The sequence below is a fragment of the Oncorhynchus mykiss genome, chromosome 22, assembly GCF_057628025.1.
Source record: "Oncorhynchus mykiss isolate SJ-2025 chromosome 22, ASM5762802v1, whole genome shotgun sequence".
In the NCBI taxonomy this organism is placed as follows: domain Eukaryota; kingdom Metazoa; phylum Chordata; class Actinopteri; order Salmoniformes; family Salmonidae; genus Oncorhynchus; species Oncorhynchus mykiss.
This window is the reverse complement of record NC_143043.1, coordinates 35,415,486-35,428,401: the sequence shown is the minus strand read 5'-3', so window position 1 is coordinate 35,428,401 and position 12,916 is coordinate 35,415,486. Positions and strand designations below refer to the sequence as shown.

The following is a 12,916-nucleotide window of genomic DNA, read 5'->3' as shown; positions in this document are numbered from 1 at the left end:
GCCGAATACAACAGTGAAATGCTTATTTACAAGCCCTTAACCAACAATGCAGTTTTAAGGAAAATACCTACAAAAATAAGAAATAAAAGTAACAAATAATTAAGAGCAGCAGTAAAATAACAATAGCGAGGCTATATACAGGGGGTACCTGTACAGAGTCAATGTGCGGGGGCACCAATTAGTTGAAGTAATTGAGGTAATATATACATGTAGGTAGAGTAATTAAAGTGACTTATGCATAGATAATAACAGAGATTAGCAGCAGCATAAAATAGAGGGGGTGGGGGGGCAATGCAAATAGTCTGGGTAGCCATTTGATTAGATGTTCAGGCGTCTTATGGCTTGAGGGTAGAAGCTGTTTAGAAGCCTCTTGGACCTAGACTTGGCGCTACCGCTTGCTGTGCGGTAGCAGAGAGAACAGTCTATGACTAGGGTGGCTGGAGTCTTTGAGAATATGTAGGGCCTTCCTCTGACACCTCCTGGTATAGAGGTCCTGGATGGCAGGAAGATTTTCCCCAGTGATGTACTGTGCAGTACGCACTACCTTCTGCAGTGCCTTGCAGTCAGATGCCGAGAAGTTGCCATACCAGACAGTGATGCAACCAGTGCTCTCAATGGTGCAGCTGTAGAACCTTTTGAGGATCTGAGGACCCATGCCAAATCTTTTCAGTCTCCTGAGGGGGAATAGGTTTTGTTGTGCCCTCTTCACAACTGTCTTGGTGTGCTTGGACCATGTTAGTTTGCTCGTGATGTGGACACCAAGGAACTAGAAGCTCTCAACCTGCTCCACTACAGACCCGTCGATGAGAATGGGAGCGTGCTCGGTCCTCCTTTTCCTGTAGTCCACAATCATCTCCTTAGTCTTGATCACATTGTGGGAGAGGTTGTTGTCCTGGCACCACACGGCCAGGTCTCTGACCTCCTTGCTATATGCTGTCTCGTTGTTGTTGGTGATCAGGCCTACCACTGTTGTGTCATCGACAAACTTAATGTCCAGGATCCAGTTGCAGAGGGAGGTGTTTAGTCCCAGAGTCCTTAGCTTGGTGATGAGCTTTGAGGGCACTATGGTGTTGAACACTGAGCTGTAGTCAATGAATTGCATTCTCACATAGGTGTTCCTTTTGTCCAGGTGGGAAAGGGCAGTGTGGAGTGCAATTGAGATTGCATCATCTGTGGATCTGTTGTGGTATGCAAATTGGAGTGGGTTTAGGGATTCTGGGACAATGCTGTTGATGTGAGTCTTGACCAGCCTTTCAAAGCCCTTCATGGCTACAGGTGTAGTCATTTAGGTGGGTTACCTTAGTGGTCTTTGGCACAGGGACTATGGTGGTCTGCTTGAAACATGTTTGTATTACAGACTCAGACAGGGAGAGGTTGAAAATGTCAGTGAAGACACTTGCCAGTTGGTCAGCGCATGCTCGGAGTACACATCCTGGTAATCCATCTGGCTCAGCAGCCTTGTGAATGTTGACCTGTTTAAAGATCTTACTCACATCGGCTGCGGAGAGAGTGATCACACAGTCGTCCAGAACAGCTGATGCTCTCATGCACTCAATTAGCCATGTCGGCTAACAGTTTTTAGATTGATAAATTAGTCTAGCCAGTTATCTAAACTTGTAGTTATGATGGACGAATGCCGACCGGGCACGCAGGGGACGTGCCCATGGACCCTGACCTCCAGGGGGCCCCCATTGATTTTATTAGTTAGTCCCACCCAGATAACATTAACATAGCATAAGTCATGGTCAAATGTGTAGCATTGCAGGACATTTGCTTTAAAACGGCTACATTTTCTCTCTGCCCCATGACAAAACTAGTAGAATTGCATGAAATGTTTTAGAAAATGTCAAAATGTTCTCTCCGCTCCTTGCCAAAATTTGTAGAACTGCAAAAATATCTCTCTGCCCCATGGCAAAATGAGTAGAATTGCAGAAAACGTGCTTTAAAACTGAAACCTTTTCTCTTCGCCCAAATCAAGGCCCCCAAAAGGCTAGAACCATCCCTGTGTAGTACTACCTCAATGGTAGTGTGACAAGCGTAACTTTGAGAGGCTACTATATGGAAACAGCAGCCTGTTGTCGCCATCTGGTGCTTCATAAAAGTACTCACCGCTTTTATAATATAGGTAATTAAGAAGAATCACATTCTGATTCATTTCTACGCTCCACGAACCCTAAACAGGCACCATGCTGATCATTGTTTTATTTATATGGCTTTTCATTTTAATCTGTTTATACCAAATAAGATATCCTATTTAGATCATTATTGATGGTAGCCTAACCATTGGGCTATCAGCTTATCCGGGTAATGCTGATGACCGAAAAATTCATCTATAAATATAGGCCTATACTAATGATTTACATAGCTCTCTGAAATAAATCATAATCATGTTCAACTGAACGAATGTTGTTGCTAGCATGAAAAAAAGTATCCTAGCTGTGCGATCTGTTATAATACAATATCATAAACATACAACCCTGTTATGTTACTAGCTACTCACAGAGCGAATATATAGCCACAGCGATTTCTATAGCCTCGAGTCAAGACAGGACCGTGTTATTATTATCATTATTACCAAGCCCCTCACAGCGTGTGCTGCCTGCTGGTCGCCCTCGGGCACTTTTAACCGAGTTCACCACATGCACGCCTCACGGAGAGGATAGGAATACTAATCAACTGGTTTCCTACGCGACTTCCAAACAGAGCGCAGAAAACAGCAACAGCTCGCAACTTGGAGATCCTCCGATTCAAATGTGTTCTGGTTGATTTTAGATGTGTTATTTAGTCTTTATCCATCACTATGTTCATTGTTGGATTCATCAGTATTGTTGACTGTGAATTTCCTACATGGAGATACCGTTTTGTTTAATAGACAGAGACAGCGGATTCATAACGACTATGTAACAGAGCGGACTTCTGGTGGATTTCTGGATTTCTGCTCTCAGGAATTGGGAAGCCCGAGCTGCTTGCTTGTGTGTGTGTGGGGGTGTGTGGGTGTTTAGGTGACTGTGTGAATAATTGTGTGAGGATTCCGCACGTCCATCCTCAACAGTTAATGCTGTCAGAGAGCAGAGAAGTGTGTTATTGAGACACTTAGCGTGGAAACACACACACAGAACCCCCCCACAAACACACGCACAGTGCTGTCACACACTGTCTGCCGATGAGCTCTGTCATGCAGTCGTTTCTCTCTCCAGTGAACAAGGCTATTCTAGTAGCTCTGTTCATCTTCGCCATCCTCCTCATCCTCTATGTGATCCTCTGGTACATCTGTAGAGACGTGGACTGCGACCACGGTATCTGATCTGATTAACACCAGGAACACCACCGAATAACCTAACCGTGGATAGAGACCCGTCTGAAAGAGGGTCACCCTGGTAAGTCAACGCGTCTCCTCTGCTTCACGTTCCTGTGTTTGTGTGTATGTGTGTGGCTCCGTAGTGTCAGAACATGTGAAACAGACACAGTCCCGCGCATAACCTGGTTCCAGGTTGCGCCTCCAGGTTCCAGTCCGTTATGAAATGTATGTATAATCTTATTTACCAGATATCTCTTGAGGCTAAACATCTATTTTTGGAGCTAGAAACCTGGCAAGAAGGTCAGTTGGGAATTATATATATTATATATATATTTTGGCCATTCACAATACAAAACGAGGAGCATAAATGTGTCTTCGATTTGGTTTATTGGGGTCTTACTCGCCTGTAATGCCCCAAAATAACAGTATGTGGGCTGGCCACAGAGCCTAAGGTGACACAATGTCCCCCCAACAGGAATGTTCTGTTACCTTCTCCAGTTTGAGCGGAGAGGTAGCGGCTAGAATACCAGATGAGCGCACGAGGACAGGCAATGACACTGCGCGGGAACCGGCGCTGTCCCAGTGGGCAAGTTTGGGCTGTGGCGATACCATCGCTGTGTGTGTGTGTGTGTGTGTGTGTGTGTGTGTGTGCGTGTGTGCGTGTGCATGCGTGGGTTGAGCATATGAGCTGCATAGTCCTATACGATCTGACATTGGCATTAACATCGAACATTGTTACATTTAGCAGACGCTCTTATTCAGAGCAACGTTCACAAAGTCGGCTCGGTGTTTAGAACCAGTGACCTTTCGGTTACTGTCTCAACGCTTTTAACTACTAGGCTACCTGCCGCCTAACACGGTCAAACAAGAAGATACAAAAACAATATTGTTCTTCACCCTATTGAATCCAATTTCTTACCGGAGCTTTTCTTGTGTCATGCATTAATCATTTGATGATTGTCGCTGGTACTCTATACCCTGATGCTGACCAACTCGTTCGTTTGTGACTGCTGCTGCCCAATAAAAAAACTGTCTTTCAGTGTGGGATTAATCTCTTCTATCATATGCATTTACAACCCTGCACCCAAATACATTTGTTACAAGAATAGCAGTGAGCATGCCATTTATTCCTCTAATCATCATAGCCATGCTGAGTCAATGTTGCGTGGTTGTATTCAATACATAATACACCTTTAGGCATGTCGACCACTTGGCAGTGTGTGTGTCTGAGTGAGTGTGTCTGTGTGCATGTGTGTGAGAAGCACCTTTGGCAGTGATTACAGCATCCTAGTCTTCTTGGGTATGACGCTACAAGCTTGGCACACCTGTATTTGGGGAGATTCTCCCATTCTTCTCTGGAAGATCATATCAAGCTCTGTCAAGTTGGATGGGGAGTTTTGCTGCACATATATTTTCAGGTCTCTCCAGAAATGTTTGATCGCGTTCAGGTCTGGGCTCTGGTTGGGCCACTCGAGGACATTCAGAGACTTGTCCTGAAGCCACTCCTGTGTTGTCTTGTCTGTGTGCTTAGGGTTGTTGTCCTGTTGGAAGGTGAACCTTTGCCCCAGTCAGTTTCATCAGACTAGAGAATCTTGTTTCTCATGGTCTGAGAGTCTTTAGGTGCCTTTTGGCAAACTCCAAGGGGGCTGTCATGTGCATTTTACTGAGGAGTGGCTTCCATCTGGCCACTACCATAAAGCCTGATTGGTGGAGTGCTGCAGAGATGGTTGTCCTTCTGGAAGTTTATTTCATCTCCACAGAGGAACTCTGGAGCTCTGTCAGAGTGACCATCAGGTTCTTGGTCACCTCCCTGACCAAGGCCCTTCTCCCCCGATTGCTCAGTTTGGCTGGGCGGCCAGCTCTAGGAGGAGTCTTGGTGGTTCCAAACATCTTCCATTTAAGAATGATGGAGGCCACGGTGTTCTTGGGCACATTCAATGCTCAACATAAATCAACGTGTCTGTAGAAAATTCCTCACACACCCTTGAAATGTTTCATTGTATTTGTCCGTATACTTAAATAATAGGCCGACTTAAAGAAAGTATAAATAGATCAGCAGTCCGACAGTGTTCTGATCCAGCTGAACCTGTATAAACTGACTAACAGAATACGGCTTCTATCATGCCTGGAAGAAACAGATAAACCATCCAGAATAGCAACATGAGGGGCTGAAGGACATATGTGTGTGTGGATGCGTGTGTGCGTAAGCATGTGTGCACGCGTGTGTGTGTGTGTGTAAGATATAATTCTAGGTTGAGGGTCAGTGAAGCGGTCCATCCTTGTGTGTGTGGATATTTCATGGGCCGAGACTAAGTGTGAAGATGACAGTATAGGGAACAGATGTCTTTAGATTACTAACACTACAACTAGGTTATGGTATGTGAGACAGTCTGTGAAATCTGAAATATTTTTACACAAAAAAACATAGTTCATCAAGCCAACATGGAGCAGGCTCCATTATTTTATACAGATGAGCTTCCACATAGACAGTGTTCTGACTGGTCTACGAGTGATTGAAGTTGGTTCTCTAGGAGTCAGGCCGGTCAACCTATCATGGTCAACTATAAATTGTCTAGACACACACACACACAAACACACACACAAACCGTCTGTGTCATCATACTCGTACTCAGTAGTTATTATTATCAAACATTCAGTGGTAAAGCCAGAGTCCTGTACTGTGTGTGACTCATAGTATTTTTTGAGATGTCAGTATAAAGTGGCCCCCACGGTTTCCTCTTTGTCTGTGCTATGAGCTCATGGTCCCTGTGATGTGTCATTATCCTCTCCTTCTCTCCCCCTCTCTCCTTCTGTCACTCCATCTCCTTCTTTACTCCCTTCAAATCAAATCAAGTTGTATTTGTCACACATTCACAAACAACAGGTGTTGAATAACAGTAAAATGCTTAGTTATGGGCCCTTCCCAACAATGCAGAGAGAAACGATGTTAAATAATAGAAAAATAATAACACAAGGAGTAATGATAACTTGGCTATATACACTGGGTACTAGCAACAAGTCGATAGCAGGGGTAAGAGGTCATTGAGGTTAGATATTCCTTCCTCTCCCTCTGTCCTCCCCTCTCTTTCTCCCTCCTTTCTCCTTCCTTACAGACGCTACCTCCTTCTCAATCTCTTTAACCCAGGCTAAAACTGTCCCAGGGCTAGTTTACCCTCCTTGCACACAGGCATTTGTTAACCCAAGGATTAACGCTAAACCAGGGTTAAAGGTCGGCTCACACGTGTTCCCTGAAGAGGATGAAGAGAGTAGAAGCAGCCAGGTAATAGAAAGAGAAGGTTGTGTGTGGGAATAGCGGTGGGACGGGGATTCAATCCAACACTCGATCATATTGATGTCCCATACAACAAAGGCGTTGGCAGTAACCACTAGACCAAACCCCAGGGCCACACTGGCTGTCTTGGGTGATTTCCAGGGGGGGGGAATCTAAAAGTCGGTACTACTAACCCTAATCTGGAGCAGGTCCGGCTAAGCCCTGGGCTAAAAGTTGGGGTTATTCCACTTTCTGTTGGAGGGATGAAAAGCTCTCCAGACATCCGCATACCCCAGATCATCACAAATAGCTTTAAGTGACTTAGCTTGAGGAGAGAGTGGAGCTATACCGCTGGGAAACCTATCAATAAGGGGGTTCAACAAGCAGTTAAAATCTCCTCCAACCACTGCAGTGTCCGAGTTTAATTCTGAAAAGTCTAGAAATACCTTAGTGAGGAAATCAGGGGGGTGAGCAGGGGGGAAGTAAATATTCATTATAGAAATGTTCTGCCCTTGTAAAGTACCATTAATTATAACAAAGCGACCAAATGCACCCGCACGCCTGACCAGCATCACCACCCTGGATGGTTCCGACCTTGAATATGTGGACATCTATAAGTACCTAGGTGTCTGGCTAGACTCTAAACTCTCCTTCCAGACCCATATCAAACATCTCCAATCGAAAATCAAATCAAGAGTCGGCTTTCTATTCCGCAACAAAGCCTCCTTCACTCACGCCGCCAAACTTACCCTAGTAAAACTGACTATCCTACCGATCCTCGACTTCGGCGATGTCATCTACAAAATTGCTTCCAACACTCTACTCAGCAAACTGGATGCAGTTTATCACAGTGCCATCCGTTTTGTCACTAAAGCACCTTATACCACCCACCACTGCGACTTGTATGCTCTAGTCGGCTGGCCCTCGCTACATATTCGTCGCCAGACCCACTGGCTCCAGGTCATCTACAAGTCCATGCTAGGTAAAGCTCCGCCTTATCTCAGTTCACTGGTTACGATGGCAACACCCATCCGTAGCACGCGCTCCAGCAGGTGTATCTCACTGATCATCCCTAAAGCCAACACCTCATTTGGCCGCCTTTCATTCCAGTTCTCTGCTGCCTGTGACTGGAACGAATTGCAAAAATCGCTGAAGTTGGAGACTTTTATCTCCCTCACCAACTTCAAACATCTGCTATCTGAGCAGCTAACCGATCGCTGCAGCTGTACATAGTCTATTGGTAAATAGCCCACCCATTTTCACCTACCTCATCCCCATACTGTTTTTATTTATTTATTTTTCTGCTCTTTTGCACACCAATATCTCTACCTTTACATAACCATCTGATCATTTATCACTCCAGTGTTAATCTGCATAATTGTAATTATTTGCCTACCTTCTCATGCCTTTTGCACACAATGTATATATAGACTCCCATTTTTTCTACTGTGTTAGTGACTTGTTAATTGTTTACTCCATGTGTAACTCTGTGTTGTCTGTTCACACTGCTATGCCTTATCTTGGCCAGGTCGCAGTTGCAAATGAGAACTTGTTCTCAACTAGCCTACCTGGTTAAATAAAGGTGAAAATAAAAAATCAAAAAAAATGTATCTTTCACACAATTCAAGACCTTAAGTGGTAAGTTATTTTTCACCAGAATTGCTACACCTCTACTTCTGGATGTAAATGATGAGAAAAACACTTGACCAAACCCCCCTTGTTGTAATTTCAGGTGCTCCTTATCATCCAAATGAGTTTCTTGCAACAGGGCAATATCAATATTTTATTTTTTCAAAAAAGACAATACCTTCTTCCTTTTAATGGGGTTATGGCTCCCTCTAATGTTCCATGTACATACACGCAGTCCGTTACTTGCCATTGTGTCTTGACCATTCAATATCCAGACTGGATCCTACTGTAAAAGTGGGGTGGTACCTTTTTCCATGTGTTGAACTCTCCTCTATCTCACCGAGCATAAACAAACGATATGAACCCTGAACTCGAACTATACTAAACCCAAAAATTAAACATGTAACGATCCAAAAGGGGGTTTTCCCACTAGCTAACATGCAGGGGATTTCAACTCTCCAATGTAGACTCTTAAGTCCGCATTGCCGCTCAATAGCCTCATCCTTTATATATATGGAAATGAAAATCAATAGAAGAAGATTGAGGCTCTTCCACCTAAAACCAAGCCTGGGCACCAATATGGATTCACACATATCTCAGCCTGAGCTATAGCGGCTATTACTTTAGCAATAAAAATAATAAAGATACGAATATTACTGAGCCGGAGTACGTGAGGACTCACGTCACTGTTTCATGATCAGATTCAACTAAAAATAAACAAAGTTATCCAATGCTGCTGAGGTGCAGCTTAAAGTTATTTACCCGAGAGAGTCAATAAACGCAGCAGCCTCTTCAGGTGTGTAGAGCTTTTTAGGCGATCCGTTGACCATAATTTTCAATGTGGCCGGGTACAGCAGTGCGTAGTCCATCTTCATTCTCCTGAGTCGAGCCTTCGCCTCATCAAACGCTTTGCGTCTTCGTACAACCGCAGTGGAATAATCATTGAAGAATGAGACCTTTGGACTTTTACGTTGACTACCATCAGAGCCGATGTTTCTAGCCGCGTCCATGACGCGCTGCTTGTCGGTGAAGTTGTGGAACTTTATAACCACTGGCCGGCCGTGGGCACTGATTGGGACCGGGTATCGGTGCTTGAGAGCGATGGGCTCTGTCCAGCTTCACACGACCAGCCTTAGTGTCCATTTGTAGGTAGCCAGGGATCCATTCCTCAAAGAATTTTACTGAACGTGTCCCTTCAGAATTTTCCGGGAGTCCCACAACACAAATATTGCATCTGCGTCCTCGATTATCCAAGTCGTAAATGTGCTCCGCCATTTCGCACACCTGTTTCTCAAGTGCTTTTATCTTAGCGTCCATAGATGTAGTTGAAGTTTCCACTGCAGCAATTCTTCCGTACGCCTCAACAACACGTTTCACAACCCTCTGTAGTTCAGCTGAATGGACTGCTATTGCTTCCAAGACCGTTCTTATCTTAGCATCGATCACTTTAGTAATGTTATCAGTCATCTTTTGAATCACCAGGTCCATTGTGCCTGGATCCGCAAGGGTGTTAGATTCGCTAACGTTAGCTAGCTCCTCATGCACATCCACAGGGGTGGTGGTTTTGGTCGACTTCTTAGTAGTTCTGTTGGGCATGTTGTTGGAGATTTTTGCGAAATAGCCGTCAAGACTCATTATAGGATAACTTATTTAGCCAATTCTACCACTTTTTCAAGCTAGGAGATTAATGTAAAAATATAAATTTACGAATGCCACGGGAGCTCGCTGAAACACAGTGTTCTCTCTACGGCGCCATTTTGTCCCCCACCGGGTTGTTACACTTTCAAAACTCCCTTAGCCCTGGGCTTCAAGGCTCCATTAGCCTTTGGAAGTTCTTAGACCTGGGCTAAGCTGAATCTATTCTCTGTGCTGGATAGCACACATACCCTTGAGTCCTGTCATGCTCCATGTCCACTGTACTTATATTTGAGTTATGCAACATGTAGCACACACACACACACACACACACACACACACACACACACACACACACACACACACACACACACACACACACACACACACACACACACACACACACACACACACACACACACAACAACACAGAGCTGTGATAAGTCTGTCTATGATCTTGTTAGTACACATTGCTGAATAACAATCACAATCCGAAGGGATGTGTGTGTTTCGTGTTCATTTGTGTGATTATGTGAGAATGTGGTTGTGTATGTATTCATGTGTGCATGTGTGTATGCGATAGTGTGTGTATGCAATAGTGTGTGTGTACACGCCCGCGAAGCTGTCACAATACTGTCCCATCATCCTAAATAATCCCACAGTCATGCGTGAGATGCGATTTCCAATACAGAGGGGTGGGCCACCTCACTGACCCTCAACCTAGAAGCCCACTCATTCACTCACTCACTCACTCACTCACACTCTCTCTCTCTCTCTCTTTCTCAATGTATGTAAATTGTAAAGTATTTTGTCTGTAATGTCTATTTTCGCTAATGTGGATCCTAATAAATAAAATACACCCACACAGGTTACGTCTTACATAGGAGGAACTTCTTGGTGCAATTAAAGCCTTTAAGTCTGGGAAAACTCCAGGGCTGAATGGCATACCAGTGGAGAAGGGTTGGGTATGTTACTTTCTAAATGTAATCCATTACAGTTACAAGTTACCTGTATAAAATTGTAATCAGTAACGTAACTTTTGGATTACCCAAACTCAGTAACGTAATCTGATTCAATTCCTTTACTTTTAGATTAGAAAGACATCTATTGAAGGATAAATCAATGTTAAAGTTTACATAGTGGCCGTATATGGATGTTACATTTTAATTTATGAGTTGGTTATATAGACTTCTTCTAACCCATCACTTTCTACTACATATAATAATACAATTAAATTATATCTTTATATTAAAAACCAAAGTCTATCAGAATTCCAGTCATTTCAATAAATGTTATACCCCTTGATCTTCAAGAATAGGACTTGGAAATATGAAAGTATAGATTAGCCAAATTGTTCTACCTGAGCATAACCCCAAAATTAAGGACTTATTAGCCAGCCCTACTCTGTTGTTTATGATTTTGTTGTCATGGAGGACTGATTGGGCTCATTGATTCAAGTTGAAAAATAAATGCTGCACTTATGGAATGGCATACTTTGCAAGATTGTGCAAAGCTTTCATCAAGGCAAACGGTGGCTACTCTAAAGAATCTAACATCTAAAATATATTTTGATTTGTGCAACACTTTTTTGGTTACTACATGATTCCTTATGTGTTATTTCCTAGTTTTAAGTTATTCACTATTATTCTACAATGTAGAATATATATAAATGCCTGGAATATTTTAATGTTGGAGAATCTCTTATAAAATGGGTTAAAGTTATGTATAGTAATCCTAGGTGTAAAATAGTAAATAATAGTTTGGACAAGTGCCGCGTTTACAAGCTAGTCATCGAGCCGAACGTCAACGCTAGCTGGCTATAGTGAGTGATGCTAAAGCTAACTGGCTATGGGACAGAAGCAGATTCGTAAGTAGCTAACATTTCATTCCACAAATAAATTGCTATGGAAAATGCACTGAAACCTCCAGGGGAAAAAATACTGATGATTGCAATTTAGCACTTACCTAGAAAAGATGAATAGAGGAATTAAATTTGTACATGGCTCTTACAATGGGAGAAAAACCTGATGACTACAAAGTGAAGCTACTGTATTATCTCATTGGGGAAAAAGCAGAGAGATTTGTGAGACCCGCTGTGTGGGCTATACAAAATACTTTCTCTTTGTTGAGGAGTAATTACAGCACTGGATGCATTTTGTGATCCCAAGAAAAATGAAAACAATTGGGAGATCTAATTTGTTCATGCGCAGTCATGGCCAAGATGAGAGTTTAGACAAATATCTCACTGAATTGAGTACTCTAGTGGCCACCTGCAACTTTGGAGTAATCACAGACTCTCTTATCAGGGACAGGATTGTGTGTGGCACGTGTGACCCACACTTAAGAGAGCACTTACTCAGAGAGACTGATCTCAGCTTAGAGAAATGCATGCAGATTGGAAGAGCTGCAGAACTGTCCAGACAGAGAGCTAAAGTCATAAATGTGTAGGGCCCTGTAGCAGTGCATGCAGTAACACACAGAGAGCCCGAGAGGGAGAGGAGACCCTACAGAGGGGCCGAGAGGGAGAGGAGACCCTACAGAGGGACAGAGGGAGAGGAGACCCTACAGAGGGACCGAGAGGGAGAGGAGACCCTACAGAGGGACAGAGGGAGAGGAGACCCTACAGAGGGACAGAGGGAGAGGAGACCCTACAGACGGACCAAGAGGGAGAGGAGACCCTACAGAGGGACAGAGGGAGAGGAGACCCTACAGAGGGACAGAGGGAGAGGAGACCCTACAGACGGACCAAGAGGGAGAGGAGACCCTACAGAGGGACAGAGGGAGAGGAGACCCTACAGAGGGACCGAGAGGGAGAGGAGACCCTACAGAGGGACAGAGGGAGAGGAGACCCTACAGAGGGACCAGGAGGGAGAGGAGACCCTACAGAGGGACCGAGAGGGAGAGGAGACCCTATAGAGGGACCGAGAGGGAGAGGAGACCCTACAGAGGGACAGAGGGAGAGGAGACCCTACAGAGGGACCGAGAGGGAGAGAAGACCCTACAGAGGGACAGAGGGAGAGGAGACCCTACAGAGGGACCGAGAGGGAGAGGAGACCCTACAGACGGACCAAGAGGGAGAGGAG

General features: G+C 44.2%; 1 protein-coding gene across 3 annotated transcripts in view; it reads left to right on the top strand.

Annotated features, from left to right (window-relative positions):
- The first annotated feature begins 2,662 nt into the window (after positions 1-2,662).
- LOC149972850 (polyprenol dehydrogenase-like) overlaps positions 2,663-12,916 on the top strand; it is a 28,045-nt gene continuing 17,791 nt past the window's right edge. For 2 of the 3 annotated variants that reach the window (XM_090215912.1, XM_090215911.1), the window contains exon 1: positions 2,691-3,377. The gene's annotated coding sequence lies outside the window, so the exon portion shown is untranslated. Of the gene's footprint in view, positions 3,378-12,916 lie in introns of all 3 variants that reach the window. The other variant, XR_016490610.1, reaches the window with a different exon arrangement.